The sequence below is a fragment of the Grus americana genome, chromosome 1, assembly GCF_028858705.1.
Source record: "Grus americana isolate bGruAme1 chromosome 1, bGruAme1.mat, whole genome shotgun sequence".
NCBI classification, from domain to species: domain Eukaryota; kingdom Metazoa; phylum Chordata; class Aves; order Gruiformes; family Gruidae; genus Grus; species Grus americana.
The window spans coordinates 21,458,760-21,475,161 of record NC_072852.1 but is presented as its reverse complement, the minus strand read 5'-3'; the positions used below and the strand labels follow the sequence as shown (position 1 = coordinate 21,475,161).

Sequence of the window (16,402 nt, the reverse complement as noted above, 5' to 3'; positions counted from 1 at the left end):
ACTTATAAAATCTCTCATTTTTCATCTTAGTAAAAGCTATTAGAGAGACTCTCTTTCCTCAGAATGTAATTGCCTAACACCTGGTTTTGACAGGTCATGTTTAATATACAAGTATTTTTTTTCCATATATAGCAGAAGAAAACTTGGAGATAAATACAAAGTTCAACAAACTATGATATATAGAATATATTTATATTATGGAAGAATACTGTAATATATAGACAGGCCTTTATGCATATACCTTTAGGTGTATTCATAGATGCATATATTGGCCTGAGTTTTTAAAATCAAAGTTGAGCTGGATGCAGGCTGGCACCTCCTGTCAGGAAAATTACCATGGCAAAGCAAGTCTCCTAGGACAGGACAAAGGACAGAAGCTATATGGAGCAGAGGGAATACTTATTTGGAAATCATGATGTGGAAATGGACTTGAAGGACTCTTAGACGAATACATCTTCTGAAGGGCTGCAGCGTTCTGGCTTTATTTAAATGCAAACTTTTCACAGGGTAGTGAGGGGACAGACAGAGACATGCTCTGCCAATGCTGAGTCAAACGCCTGCCCCTTCACCCCTCGCTGGTTTGTCACCGGTCCCCTGCTCGCCTCGGATCTCTCTGCTGGTGGAGCTGTTACCTGAGCGCTTCCCACGCTGCTGCAGTCCCACAGGCTGGGCTGGAAAACATCTCAGCCTGAGAGCAACGATGCTTGCCTTGATCAATACCACAGTAGCCAACTCTCTTTAGCGTGGGCTACTGATGTATAAGAAACCCAGCATGCCTGGGGGGGTTGTTTCTGGAATAGCCTCACGGTTTCTAGCTGCCTGCACTTCTCAGGCTTCCTGTGCCAGTTATTGTAACCAATCTATGTTTAATATTAACCCGTCCACCGTAATAACCACTTTTCAAAACTGTTTATACCTCTGCTTTACACAACATTCTGCAACAGTGAGTATCATCATTTAATTGGAGGGGAGGGGGAGTTTCCTTTTTGCTTTTGGGGGTTTTGGGGGGTTTGTTTGGGTTTTGTTTGGGGGTTTTTTGAGATTTCTTGCTCACTGAATCCTGGTTATAAGGGATTATAATCCAGCTCATGAAACTGTTGGTGAATGGGAGGCCAGTAACCTCTCTGACAAAGTGAGGACTGGAGGTGTTTGCCGTCACAAGCATGGCAAGATTTTGGAAGGTCTGTGCTTTCACTTTTTTTTATATCCATCTTTAGGCACTTAACTGTAGCAGAAAGAATCTGATAACCTATCCATACTGAAAACCTGCACCAGCAAGTTTCCGAGCTTTCCATTTATACCAAATCCCATTTACTCCAATTTCCATTTTGGAAATTACTTTCCATTTATACCAACTTCACAATTTGTCAGAGTTTTTACCTGAATGAAATAAATTATACAGTAAAGGACTTTTTTGTTGATGTATCTATGCTACCATTATTCAACCAGGATAGTGATGTTGCTTAGTGCTGCGATTTTTAATGTGCCTAATTTACTTAGCTATGCTGGCAGAAATTTAGCGTATAGACTAGACTTCATTTCTTTCTTCTTTTGTTTTGCTTCGTTTAGCTCAAATTTCCTCTTAATTTACCTAAAGGAAACTAAAATAAGCCTTATGTACTGAAAAAAAAAATAGTTATTTCTATTGTTTTAATTAACCTGTTTCAAAAACAAACACTAAATAAAACAAGGATATGTCTTTGTAAAGTACATAGCAGAGCATCAAAAAAAAAAATTACAATACGGATAACTCTGTAAAAGGTGCCATGAACACAATATAGAAGAACCACTGTAACATTACACTTTGAAGAAACATGGAGACTTGATTTTATAGCAAACTGTTTATTCTCATTATAAGCTAAGCACATGAAAGAAATCTAAAAGTTGTAGCACTGCAGTGAGTCAGGTCTGGAGAGATGCTGACATTAGATGTCAGGACTGCAGGCCATATAGCCAGCGTACTGCTCCCAGAAAGCATCAGGGGAACAGGACATGCCGGGGGGAAGAGGTGATGCCTGACAAACAGAACATCCCTCTTCTTGCATATATATCGGCACTACCTTTTTGAACTATTTGTTTATGAGTTTACAAAGATATCCCCTGTTGGCCTTTAGCACACACACCATTATCTATTTTAAAGACTCATCGCCATTGCCACTTCTTCAATGCTGGACTTGCTGCTGTAATTACTGTAACAACTGTCTGTATCACAGACTGTTTCTGTAAGTTTGCATAGCATTTAGCCAAAATGGGGCTCTGATACTTCTTGAGGTCATTAATATAATACAAGCAAAGAACATAATTAAATATTTATGTGACTCTTCCTTGCCATGTTTGATAAATTTTATTTTATTTTTTAATGAGATCTTTGAGCCTCAGTTTATAGCTTCAGTAAGATTACTCCAACATCTTCCTGGAGGGTAACAGCCTTTTGACCTCTCGTGAAAGGCAACTGGAGAGAAAACAATATTTCACTCAGAGACCTCTGATGATGACTGTAGACCAGAGGAGTATGTGAAGAACTGGTTAACTATCAGCATTGATAGAATTAGAGAAAAATTATATTTGTGTATCTTAAGGGGTTTTTTAACACAGTACACATTATTACACCGTGGGAAAACAAAGCTCTGCAGTATTGTAGAGATTTCTAATAATAAGCAGCTTGTTCTCATTTCTTGTTCTTCAAGAACGGTTGCTCAGATCTCTATCTCGGACTGCTCCTTTCACATCTGTTCAGTGAAAACACAGGGCTTTTCAGGAGCATCAGAGATTTGGGAAGTTTCTATGAATATTAGGGATTATATTTCTATAGTAAAATTGTCTACCTCTTTAATTAACAAAACCCATTAAAATCAAATATGCCCACTTTTGCCTTGCAAAATAAAGTACTTCTGTGGTTATTTCTTTACTCTCCAAGTTAGCTGAGTCCTATGAGTTAATGACTTACTTTTGCTATTACAGCAACTGACTTCTTTGCCCTTCAACTACCTTGAAGTGTACAAACAGCAATTAGCTTGTGTTAGTCATTAGCAACTCACCATTTTAGGCCTTTTGCGCTACACTGAAATAGATACATTGGGAAATTATTATGAGCTTTGAATTCCTCTAATTTATGTCATTCTGCAGAAACTGGAGATTTGTCATACCTCAGTCACCATGTATATTTGGTAACTCTTGGCTTTCACGACTTGATAAAAGAAGAAAAAGAAAGCAAATTTGTATTTCCAAACTCTATTGGGTTTGTGTGGCAAGGTTTTGGTAGCGGGGGGGCTACAGGGGTGGCTTCTGCGAGAAGCTGCTAGAAGCTTCCCCTGTGTCTGACAGAGCCAATGCCAGCCGGCTCCAAGACGGACCCGCCACTGGCCAAGGCCAAGCCAATCAGCGCCTCTGTGATAACATATTTAAGAAGGAAAAAAACAACCTAGGGGGAAGCTTTTGCAGCCGGAGAGAGGAGTGGGAAGATGTAAGAAACTCTGCAGACACCAAGGTCAGTGCAGATGGAGGGGGAGGAGGAGCTCCAGGCGCCGGAGCAGAGATCCCCCTGCAGCCCGTGGTGAAGACCATGGTGAAGCAGGCTGTCCCCCTGCAGCCCATGGAGGAAGGAGGAGGGGGTGTAGAGATTCCACCTGCAGCCCGTGGAGGACCCCACGCTGGAGCAGGTGGAGGCATCTGAAGGAGGCTGTGACCCATAAGAAGCCCGTGCTGGAGCAGCTCTGGTGGACACCGGCCTGCAGTCAGGGTCAACCCACCACACAAACATGAAATCTGTGCTGTGTGCCCACCATATTAGGCATACATGCAGCATGCAAAATACCTGTATCATAATTTATTTATGACCTTCAGAAATGCTGATATAACAGCATGTATTCAGCCTTGAGTACAAAACCGTCCAACTTCTGTTGGACTCCTTTGGCCTGAGAACTATAAACATAATGACTGTGTACACACTTGATAAGGACACAATTATACCGTTTATACCAATATATGATTATATCAGTATAAAAGTGCTTTCCATGTACACAAAGCACAAGCAATGTCTGTGAAAATCTTACAAATAGGATTTCTGTCAGTGTGCAGCTGCCGAGGCTGGTAGGGTTTGTAGCGCACGTGTGCTTTGCTGCTCCCTGTCCTTCCCTGTCCCTGTCCTTCCCTGTCCCCGTCCTCGACTCAAGAGGTATGGAGGCACACAACATGTCATAGGTCAGCACCTGAATGTTAAACACCTATTTTTAAGTACACTGTGGGTTCCCAGACTGGGTCTCAGACCTTATAGGAAACGTCGGGAAGGGTATTTCACTCCTCGCAGTTTCCTTTCTTCTACCTCTGAAGTTCTGAAGCATTTTTTCAATAGCCATAGCTCCTTTTGCCAGTTTGCAGGACCTCTGTTGTGCTTTTATTGTCAGAAACAGGGAACTGTGTGATTAATACAGTTCTTTTGTCCCTTTTAGATTTGGAGTGCATGGCTCTTCAATATTTGCAGAATATCAATGTCCATCTTATTGACCTGCAGTACTACAATAAAGACAAATAAACTAAAGAAAAAAACAATGAAAATCAGCATATGCTATAGGCATTCACAAACCAGTTACATATAGTGGTCCTGTTATCTCTGGTCCAGGAGATAAGGAAATGGGTTTATATCACGGTGCCCATCTGAATTAAATACCTGCTACTGCAATTTTTTTTATGTTCTTGAAAACCACTTTCCCTACTTGGTTTATATATATCTTTCCTTTTTTTTTTTTTTTTTTAATTTTAGTTTAGGGATGTAGAATTGAAAGAAATCTCTGCTGAATTCCAGTCCTCTGCTCTTCAAACCATTTCATATGATCCCTGTCATAAATTAGCCAAATTCTATCATTTCTCTGATTTCCAACTCAGTTACATTATGCCCACTGTATAGCTTTTTCTTTTACTTTTGTCTTTTTTTATATAATTATTATAATGAAATATTGACCACATTGTTCTTAAGTGGGGGGTGTGTGTGGTTTTGGTTTGTTTGTTTGTTTGTTTGTTTTTTCACTCCTTAAAGTTTCTTTCATTTGTCTTTCAAGAGATGAGTAGTCTTCCTATTGCAAGGTTACTTTGGTCAAGCTAAGCAACTGACAATCTGCCTTTCCTACTTTAGGGTAAACACAAACTTTCTCAATAATTCTGGTAGCTAGCTCTAATATGAATATTTCATTCTTGAATATGTGTAACAAAAGAGACGTACAACTCACTGGTGCCTTATATAATTCCTGTCTCAAATGTAAATAATTATTTGCCTGCAGTCTTCAAAGGCAATTGCAGTTGCTTTTTCAGTCTCAGTTCTAAGTAGGCTGAGGGATAGTTTCTTTGACTATGCTACTGACTGCTGTGTACAGACTATCACCTCGTTAAGATTCCTGTAACCCTTGAACTCTCCTTCCTTTTTTTTTTTTTTCTTAATGCTGTGGACCTTCCAGAGACTACTATTTCACCATATACCAGCTTTATAATATACTGTTACTATCAGCTGTAAATATTTATTACTAGTTTTGTAGTGTATGTGCACCAATTTGTTCCATTATGATTTATTTTACTTTGCTAGATCTAGTAAATGTATCACAACTTCATAACATTCTTTTGTTGGATAACAAAACAAGCAACTGTATTAAAACTAATGCATTTTGACATGTATCAGCATTTACAAAAACATTGTTATTGAACTCCAATTATGTTCATTAAAAAGGCACAGCAACAACTTTTAGCACTGATTACATGCCATTATATTTAGAGTCATAGCACTTGTGCTTCTCTGCAGCCATGCTTAATGTGACAGGGATAGGAATGCTGGTGATTCTGGCATCTCATCAGGTGAAGCAAGGTGCTATATAGATGCATGTACTTATGTATACTGATGTGCTCATAGGATGAAAAGCATCTCAGAGTTTTACATAGTACTATTCTGAAATAGCCATTTGCATAACTTCATGATGCCTTTCTGGATGTAGTCTTTCATTTCATTTCCTTTGTCTTCAGTTAAGCAATCCCTCTTATCCCCTTTCTCATTGCCAGCAGCTTCTTCAGACTAGAAAATCTATGAAAACTTGTTCTCCCTTGCATGTTCCTAATGACTGCCTTTGGCAATGATGTGTTTGTGAAGAACACTTCAAGCCATTTATATATTTATTGATTGATTGATTGATTTAAATCTTTTTGGTGATTGTAAGAAAATAAAAGATGTTTCTGACCTACCTAAAGCCTTTCTAGTAGAGCATGCAGCTACTGTGAAAGCCTTCAGACATAAACAGGGAGAACTGGCCTGTTGGGATTTTGCAGGATAAAAATAATAAACTGTTAAACTGATTGGAAGCAATGGTAGTTATAGATGATGCACCTGCTCAGCTCAGTGAGTGAACTCAGAAGGGCAGGAGACAGAGGTGTTTAACTACCCTTAAGTGTTTATGCTATTGTGGTGGGTTGACCTTAGCTGGACACCAGGTGCCCACCAAGCTGCTCCTCCGCAGGACAGGGAGGGGAGAAAAATGAGATGGAATAAAACTCATGGGTCAAGGTAAAGGCAGTTTAATAAAGCAAAAGGTTGCGTGTGGAAGCAAAGGGAAAACAAGAGATTTATTCTCTACTTCCCATCAGCAGGTGACGTCCAGCCACTTCCCAGGAAGCAGGGCTTCAGTATGCATAGTGGCTGCTCTGGAAGACAAATATTGTAAATAATAAATGCCCCCCCACTTTCTCTTAGCTTTTATTGCTGAGCAGATGTCATATGGTATGGAATATCCCTTTGGTCAGTTTGGGTCAGCTGTCCTGGCTGTGTCCCCTCCCAAGATCCTGCCCACCCCCAGCCTACTGCTGAGGGGGGGAGAAATGTTGGAGAGAGAGCCTTGATGTGTGCCGGCACTGCTCAGCAGTAGCCCAAACCCTGGTGTGTTACCAACACCTTGGTGGCTACCAATGCACAGCACAGCACTGTGGGGGCTGCTGTGGGGAAAAATAACTCCAGCTCAGCCAGACCCGATACAGCTACTCTTCCCCATAGGTTACTATGAGAAAATATACTTCCCAAGGGCAAGAAAAATCATTAGCCCTTCCTGAAAAGGTATCAGAAAAGTATGAGAAACATCTTCTATAAATTTTTATCAATAATGTTGCCAAGGATAGACAAGATGCTTGCTGTACTGGAGGATGAAAAATAAATAAATAAAAAACCCAAAACCAACAAAAAAACAACTTAACAAGAGAGATTTGTTACCAAATCCTGATTCTGAAAGTTGAAGAAAAGTGCAATAACCTGAGCAAATACTTTTTTTTAGTTCTAAACTGAGCAGGGCATGCATTATTTTAGGCTGTGTTGATCAACCATGATAACTAGAATATAATTTTTTTATAATTTTTACAGCACATGGAAAGAAATGTTTGCAGAGGGAGGATATATTTTTACTAATATCACTCCAGTCAGTATAGCTAAACAATTAGAGAAGATTTTGGACTCTAGGGTCCTTTTATGTTTTCTGAAGGTTTTCTGAGCCAAAATCTTGTATGTTTTTGAAGGAATATCCATTGGTCTAATTAAAGATATTATCTTTTCATAAAAGATATGTTTGGGGGTAACTTGAAAACAACATGCTACAATCCTTCTGCTATAACTTGTCTATGAACGTATGCTTGAAAATGTAGTAGCTTTAGCAATCTCAGTGGTTCACTGTAAGGTAATATTTTAAATGTCTTATTTTAATGCTTAAACATTTAATTTAATATTTTTCCATTAATGCTTATCATTAATTGATTTTTTTTACTATGCTGCTGGTTTAAGTTAGTAGAAAAAATTCAGTCTTACTGCCAAGAAAAGATGGAAACTAAATTATTCTAATATTCTTTTATTTTGCCATCAGAAGAGATTTTCAAAACGTATCACCTTAATTGAAAATGAATGTTTGGCCAGAATCTAGAAATTAAGTTGGAGAAGCAAGAAAAGGGGATGTTTTGGATCCCCCTGGGAAAAAAAAGAATGACAAACCATTCAGCTTTGCCAAACAACAAAAAACCCCACACGGTGCTCGGTTAATACAATTTCCTTTTTTGGGCTCCATTGTATGATTTTTCCAGGTTTTTAGTCAGACCTGCTTGTGTAGCAGATGTTTCCTGCTTGTCTATGTAATCTACATTCACGCATCTACCTCCTCAACTAGCTTCTCTTTCATATTTCTCACTCTGGATCTAACCACATATCCATTTTGAAGAAAGAATAGGATTTACCAGGAATATGGATTAGATACAAAAGGTATTTGGTAGTCTGGTTTGTTTTTATTTTCATTTGACTTCTGCAAGCAATTTTCTGAATCTCTTCAAACAATTTATAACACAGTTCCTCCCTCCCCACAATGTCCTGGTAAGTGACCACCGTCCTACCATCAGTACCATCTAAGAAGATCTAGGGCTTCTTTCCTTCCCTTGCACGACAACTCTGTGCATTGGGAAACTAAATCTTTCTGCTCCTCAAGGTCACAGGCTTGCAACTGTGAGCAAACAGAAATTATACCCTTATCCAAATGGGATTTGTACATTAAAGAAATGTACAAAACAATGCTTGCTGTTGCACTTTTTTGTTTGTTTTTCACTAGAGAAGATGAGGCATCTGTGTACAGCTTTGGACAGCCCAGCAGTCACGAAAGATCTTTTCAAGTGAGAATAGCTGCAGAGCTGCCCTACTACTTGATCATGGGAAAGGAAAAGGTTTGGAGAGTTTCAATAGATTAAACCAGCTTGGGTTGGTTGATTTGGGAAAACTGTTGGTGCTGCTGCTCTATATAAATACAATGGGGTAAATTTTACAAGTGGAAAGGACTTTCTGAACTAAAAGATAATGTTACTATGAAAAGAAAAGGGATAAGTGCGAAAAGAAATTCAAGATCCTGAGGGACTTGAGACAAAGTTCCTACCTTTCCACCAGAGATTCTTGAACAGCTTTCCAGTGTTTTTTTTCCTTGGTGCAGATCACCTAGAGCCTTTAAATTAGGGCATGATTTTCCTCTTACAGAATTTATAACACTTAGCTGTTTGAGGCATCAGGAAATTGTATTCAATGACTATGAAAGGGATCTTCCAGCCAATGTATGGAATTAACCTCATTTTTCTGCAGTATAACAAAATGTAGGTATCTAGATTAACTCAGATTTTTTAGACTCTGCCTAAAATTAATGTGAAAAGATGGGAGATTTTAGAGGATGATTCATCCCATCCTGAACTGTATATCGATTACAGGGATGGTTTTTCTCTAGGGGTGCTTATGATTTCCTTATTGACTGTAGGGAGCACATAGAGATCAGTTTAAATCAGCTGGCTTTAAATGGCTGAAGTTACATGAGGTGAATGTTGTCACCTTTTCCATCACATTAGGATATCAGTAAAGGTTTCATCTAGTCAGAATTTTGTATTCAGTTCTTACATTTGAATTTCAGTTACTATTGATATTATCTTTAAATATATCTTACAAACTCTCCTCATAATGTGCTGAATAACTTGAGAGAAAAAAAAAAGATCTCTGTTTTTATAAAACAATTTGTTCTGTGTATTAGAAGGCACTAATTTAAATACAGTAAGTAATTTTAGGCAATATTTCTCTGGGAAAATGAAACAAAGTAGATGAAAAGTAAACATGAAATACAGACAGTCCTGTAGATTGGCACAACTCCATAGAAATCAGTATAGGTCAATGTCCTTGTATCAGCCATTAATATGGTATCTTCAATCAAAGTTGTAACTCAAGGCTGCGCCTCCAGTAACCACGTGGGATAGAGAAGGTATGTTAAGCATACTTCTTCTGTTTGCTACTGTACAAAAAGAGAAGTAAATTCAGTGAAACCACTGTCTCCTGCCCACAGCCAGAAGAGGGGGAGAGAAGCAGGAGGAATACTTTGAGCATGTCATCTGGTTCAGAATGTGCACTGAAATGTGTGTGGATCCTGAAGGTTTTATGCTACTTCACAAGAAATATTGAGAAGGTAAATTCCTGTTAGCCTCCCTCTGTCTGCTGCAGAGATAAAGTATACAACCATGGAATAACCCGTTGGAGGAGTCCTCTGAAGGTCACTTAGTCCAACCTCTTGCTGTAAACAGGTCTAGTTGGCGTGGGTTGCTGAGTCTTGTTCAATCAAATTTTAAGTATCTCCAAGGGTGGAGCAACCTTCTCCACTGTCTGACCATCCTCATGGTAAAAAATTTTAGCCTTATATCTAACCAGCACTTGCCACATTCCAATCTGTGTTCATTGTTTCCAGTGCTATTACTTCTCCCTTACAAACCTGGTTCTCTGAACCTGTATGTCATACGTTACTGGTCCTCTTGGTGGCTTTTCACTATACTCACTCCAGTATGTCTATCTTCAAGTCTTGTACTGGGGGTTGCCAAACGCAGCCCAGTACTTTGGATGTGGTCTCACTGGTGTCACATGGTGTAGAATAATTACTGCTTCCCTGGACCTGCTGGCTACATTCCTGTTAATACAGGCCAATGTGCAGCCGACCGCTTTCTTTGCAAGAAGGTCACACTGCTTAATAAAATTCAGCTTCTTGTCTACCTTGCCACCAGCCACCATGGATGAACAGAGAACTTCTGACTGAATTCAAATGCAAAAGGAAGTATAAAGGAAGTAGGAGCAGGGATGGTTTAGCATGAAATTCTCTGGCTTGCTAGATATCTTTAGGCAAATTGTTAAACCAAATTTAACTTGAGTATTTCTCTTACCACAAATGAAGAATTTCAAGTTTGTTCGTTGTTCTAGTTCTTCAAAGTATTTTAGTGTTGGTTAGCAGTTGTAAAATGCACCCTGTTGTGCACATTGATCATCTTCCATTTATTTCTATGTTTATTTTTCCTCCTACTTTCTTGCCACATGTTTCTGAAACATTTGACTGGGAATACCATGAGAACACCTGTGTTGATAGTGTTGGGAAGAGGAAGGTCTTCCCCTTTTCATATATGAACCACAAGGTCTGCATATTTTAGAGAGATGTGGAAAAATAAAACTAGCTGCTGAAAAGCTCCAGAAAATATTATTTGTAGTCTATTAGCTTCAGTTTACTTTTTAGTGTCTTATAATTCTGAAACAGGATAGACTGGCAGTGAATAGAACAGGTCCATGGAGGTAGTGACATTGCATTCTCCAAAGACAGTCAACCCAGCCAAATTCAGTCCAAAGCATTCATCTCTTGTAGCAAATAAAGTGTATTATCCTATCATATTCAGAATTATTAATTCTGAGACTGAGTATTTTGTCTCTATGTGCTCCTGGATAAAGCCATTGGAAACAACTGGGTTTGGGCCACCAAAATTAAAAGTTCTGAAAAAGCTGGAATAAGAAAATATTTGGAGTCTCTCTTCTGTTGTTGTTAAGTTTCAGTGAATTAAAATGGATAAAGGACTGAATAAATATTTTTTCCAATTGCTTCTCTTTTAAGAACATTTTTGAAGTGCAGTTGAAAGCAAGCAATTGTTTCAAATTACTGAAATCAAGTATATTTAATTGCCTTTTTTTTTTTCACTTCCCGAAAAATTACCTCAAAATCACATGCTGGTTTCCGTCAACCACCATGTGCCTCTTTGGGTGAAAAAAAAAAAAAAAAGGTCAAAAGAATTACTAAACTACACATTTGGCAAGAAAGCTACCAGAATGTCTGAACTTCCAAGAAAGTGAGAAACTTGCTCCAAGTATCCATCTGTTATGTAAAGATGTTGGGCATCAGGAGTGAGGACTGACTAGATCAAAATACTTCCCTTGACTAGAGTTCCCAATAGAAAATAAGTGTCTTGCACTATTTGTTCTTAAGATATAGAAAGAATGAAAAGTAATACAAGATTTCTGTCAGTGTAAGACCACACTTACCTGGGACTATGAAATTATAGTAATATCAGCTTTGATAAATGTGAATTGTGACAGGATGAGGATGTGGATGTCTTTTTTCCTTCTCATTTATAGGTACCTAAATATCTGGATGCATAGGAGAAATCTTCACCATGTGGAAAACATCCCCATGGCATATGAAAGGATATTCTCACAGAAAATTTCACCAGTTCCACACATTTCCTCATAAGAAAAAGTGATTGGTCTCAATGTTTACAAAATCATTTTTCATGTATTTGTGAAATCAATGTGTGAGTAATATTTCACTGCAGCTAGGACAAAGTTCATAAGTAGACCAACAAGTGTTATGCTTCATTAGATCAAGTACAGATGAAAAATTTTGACAAGATTTCAGACACAATTCATATTTCAAACTCAGAAAAAGAACGTGAAGAAGGACTTCTGTAACCAAAGTTTTGCTTTTCTTTTTTTTCCTCTATTATGTTAAGTACTTGTATACAAGATGTTATTGCTATTTACAAAATCTTTCTGTGTTTTGTCTTTGAGTGAGACAACTTGTGTAAGTACTTCATAATGAAAATCTCTTAATCACTTCATTGAGGGAGAAAATAATAATAATTTACATCATGTATTGCTGCTACAAAGTTAAATGCAGTTTAAAGAAATGAATCTTAATAATTTTGTCAATAAAATTTTCTTTATGATCACCACTCTTCACTCTTCTAAGAAACTAAGCAGAAAAGAGAAATCACATATTAGTGCCTTAGTAGATAAATAGAATATTTACTTATTTCACCTTCTTATTCCAGGGTCCTTTATGATAACTGCCTAAAAACCAATCTGTCATTTAAGAAAAAGGAAATAAATAATTTTATAGAAAGTTATATTTCAGTACCTTACAGTTTTCCCTCCCTACTTTTGTTTTTATTATTATTATTTGTACATAGATAGCATTTTGGTATTTTATATACATAACACAACTTTGTATAAACATTACACAACTTTATATATGTTACATAACTTTGTACAAAGTTGACTTAAGTATGACTTGTGTCAAAGTTGTGTACAGAAATGTTCAGGGAGAATTTTTTGCAGTTTCATTCCATTTTCTGAAACCCAGTAGACAACAGTATGTCAGCAGCTGAAGATACAGCTGTAACTATACTGAGATTCTTGCTTATGTGGTTATGTTAGCATCAATGATAAAAAACCTGACATTTTTAGTGGTAAAACTTTTACATTTATTGGTGTACTAGCCCTTATTGAATTTCATAATGTAAATAAATATTTTTAGATCTGGTTGAGAGCAGCCCTGCTCTTCTCCCATGTGTATTTACATTATTCAATGGTGATGGGTTAGGGTGCTTAGTGCCTAATAGCATTGAATCCAAAAGCTCTGTGGCAGTTACAGCTCTTTGAGGTGAGCAAGGTTCCTTTCTAATCTGCAATGTATAGGACTGGTGAACAGAAAACTGAGCACAAAATAGGTATGGTATGTTTGAGAAAGCGTGGAGAGATCCAACAGGCTGCAGCTTATTAGTATTCTCTTCAGGCAACCAAAGGTCAGCTGAACTCAGCATAGCCAGGCACACATCATAGCCTGGGCTATGGGATTCAGATCTTCCCCCAAATGAACAAAAACTTCCATAATTCTCTTGAAGAAGTACTGCAAGTGGGGCACAAAATACCGTCACTAAATCCAGTTCCTAAATAACTTAGTGGGAAGCAAAACTGAGACAATACTCTATGTGTCCTACAGGATCTATCTCCCCCAACAAGCAGGCATTTCCTCTACAGTGTAAGGTAACTCGCAGATTTCCCTTCTAGCAAACAGCAGCGTCTCCAGAAATTGTCCACAAGGAAAACATCCTCCGTCTCTGACAGTTAGTGTCTCATCACTGAAATAACTGGAACTACACTGACCTGCAACAGTTAAAGGTTTTGCCACTTATGTCTGACACAAAATAATGCACAGATGTGTGTAGCTCTCTTACTGACTTATGAAACGCATACTTTTACATTTTACATTCACACAGCAAAAGAAACTTTTTGTAAATTCCTTCTATTTTAATCAGGCTGCCTCACTAAGGAGTAGCAAGGGACACGTTTCTCTCCGCAGGAAAAAGCCCAGCAGTAACATTCCCACTGATTTCAAAGCCATGTGAATGTAGAAGCTGTGGTGCTGTTCAACAGTTGTAAAGGTTTAATGCCAGCCCAGTCAATGGACTTCTGCTAGCATGAAACTGATGTTGCACAAAGAAGAATGAGACAAACATGGTCGTGTGTAAATAATAACAGATCTATAGGATGAATACTAGAAAGATCAAAAATCAGACAAGGGTCCTCGACCCTACAACTGGAGCTGCAGAATGGAATTATGTTTGGTCATAGCTGCTTCAGGTGTGAGGGTCCTGCATGAACAGATCCTTCATCAATACTCACAGAGCTAAAAACCACCATCTGACACACTAGTATTCACATGACTGAACGATTAAAAGTGGATCAGTCAGTTGGGATAACAGAAATAATGAAACCGCTGCAGAACTTCTGTCCTCTGCTTTGGAAATAAATGTCTTGTTTTCTCCTCTGTCAGTCCCAAGAGGTGAGTGTCTTGCTTTGCTAGCACTTGTCTATTTCCATGCTGACTGAGTACTCGTACAATTCCCTTAATAACAATCAGAGAATTTAAGTTGCTGATAAACAAGTTCCCTAATGCCATATTTTTTTCATAGCTTCTGAGGAAGTCCTTTATATGATGGAGATAAACAATTAACAATAATTATCTGAAATATCAGGATACCTCCATGTTTTTAGAAAGTTACACAAATGAATGCCTTACATTGCTTCAGGGGGTTCTTAATTTCTGGAGCACTGGAACAGGCTACCCAGAGAGGTTGTGGAGTCTCCTTCTCTGGAGATATTCAAAACCCACCTGAACGCCATCCTGTGCAACCTGCTGTAGGTGATCCTGCTGTAGCAGGGGAGTTGGACTAGATGATCTCCTGAGGTCCCTTCCAACCTCTACCATTCTGTGATTCTGGGATTCTGGGATTTCTCTTTATAGGACGTGGAATAGAGTTCAGCACTTTTTTGTTGGCCATGACTGTAGCATCTTAGCCCTTTGTAACACTTAAAAAGTAGTGTTGTTTTCAGTTTTGGTTTTGGTTTCTATGGTTCTTCAGTTCTCTTTCTACACGTTTTTATGGTTATTGTGTTCTCTACACTTTACTACAGCATTATCTGAGTGCTTGTTCAATGTTGAAGGTGATCATCACGTTAGGTAGTGATTTGCATTTTTAATTAAGGAGAAAAATGGAAGCCAACTGGGCTTTGATAAAACATGGCTAATTTAATTAGCTTATTTTTATCTTATTCATACTGTTATAGCAATCATTAATAATATGGATATTGAGAGTAAAAAAATCTATTTCTTTTGCTGTGAGGTCTAAGGTTAACAATTTTACCTTTTTAGTACATTTTCTAATTTTTTGTGTTAAATTGTGTACATTTGATAATAACATAAAATGACTTGAACGAAGACTGACATGAAATTGAACACAGATTGGGAAGAAGTCACGTGGGTTACTGAGTTCAGAGTACTGTCATACAGCAGTATGTTAAACTAGCTAGATTTTAATTGTGGGATCAAGGAGCATTTCCCACATCCCAGGTCGAAGTCAGTTGTCAGTCAGGGCAAGACTTTGGGAATTCACCTTTCTTCCTACTCTCGACAATGTATTGGTCTCTAGGGAGAAACTTGGACATGCATTGTCTCTACTCCAGATCATGGGAGGTCCAGAACACTGGACTTCTTATGGAAAAACACATGCCCTGCAATTTAGACTTGAACAATGTGTCTACCACAAGTTACAATGCATCTGCAAGCCTTATAACTAAAAGCCTACACTGGAATTCATTAAGAAAAGGCAAGGACTGCTAATTATTTATATTGTGATTTGAAAATAAAATCAGTAAGTGACATATGAAATTTTTTTGCTTTACAGGTTGGTCTGCATAGGGAAGAGTGAAGACAGGATTAAGCAAACTATTACCCTTCTATTAGCATTAGTTTTCTCACATGATACAGCCAATGTTCAGGGCAGTATGGGATCCTTCCTCCTTTCTCCCAGTATGACAGATGCCATAAACTAATTGTCATCCAAGTCTTATCAAACACCAGTTATTTGGTCTGTCTTTGACTGGCTACCTTTAGATAGAACTTAGCTTTGTTTTTTATCAGTTTTGTGATAAAAAAGTGGAAACCTATAGAGAATTAAATATATCAATATTTCCAAGGGGCTATAAATAGAAAATCCTTTAGACATATCTTCAAGCTATGGAGTTCATTTTCTACTGTGAAATCTCACTGGTTCTGGAAAATACCTTTGCTAGTTCAAAAGAATAAATATATTTGCAGCTTGTGACATTGTAACACTCAAATAAAATCGTTTAAATGTAAGTATATAGGATAATTTTCATCATGCAGACACCTGTAATTTTCCCAAAGAGCTAGTATCTTGCCATTTTGTACAATAATAAGAAAAAGTGGAGAAAGAACAG

General features: G+C 38.0%; 1 long non-coding RNA gene across 1 annotated transcript; it reads left to right on the top strand.

The window, feature by feature from the left end:
• Nucleotides 1-870: 870 nt before the first annotated feature.
• On the top strand, nucleotides 871-15,872 carry LOC129197409 (uncharacterized). The gene is made up of 4 exons (XR_008574313.1): nucleotides 871-943; nucleotides 8,604-8,715; nucleotides 9,864-9,983; nucleotides 11,957-15,872. It is a non-coding gene; the product is annotated as an uncharacterized LOC129197409 (long non-coding RNA).
• Nucleotides 15,873-16,402: the final 530 nt, after the last annotated feature.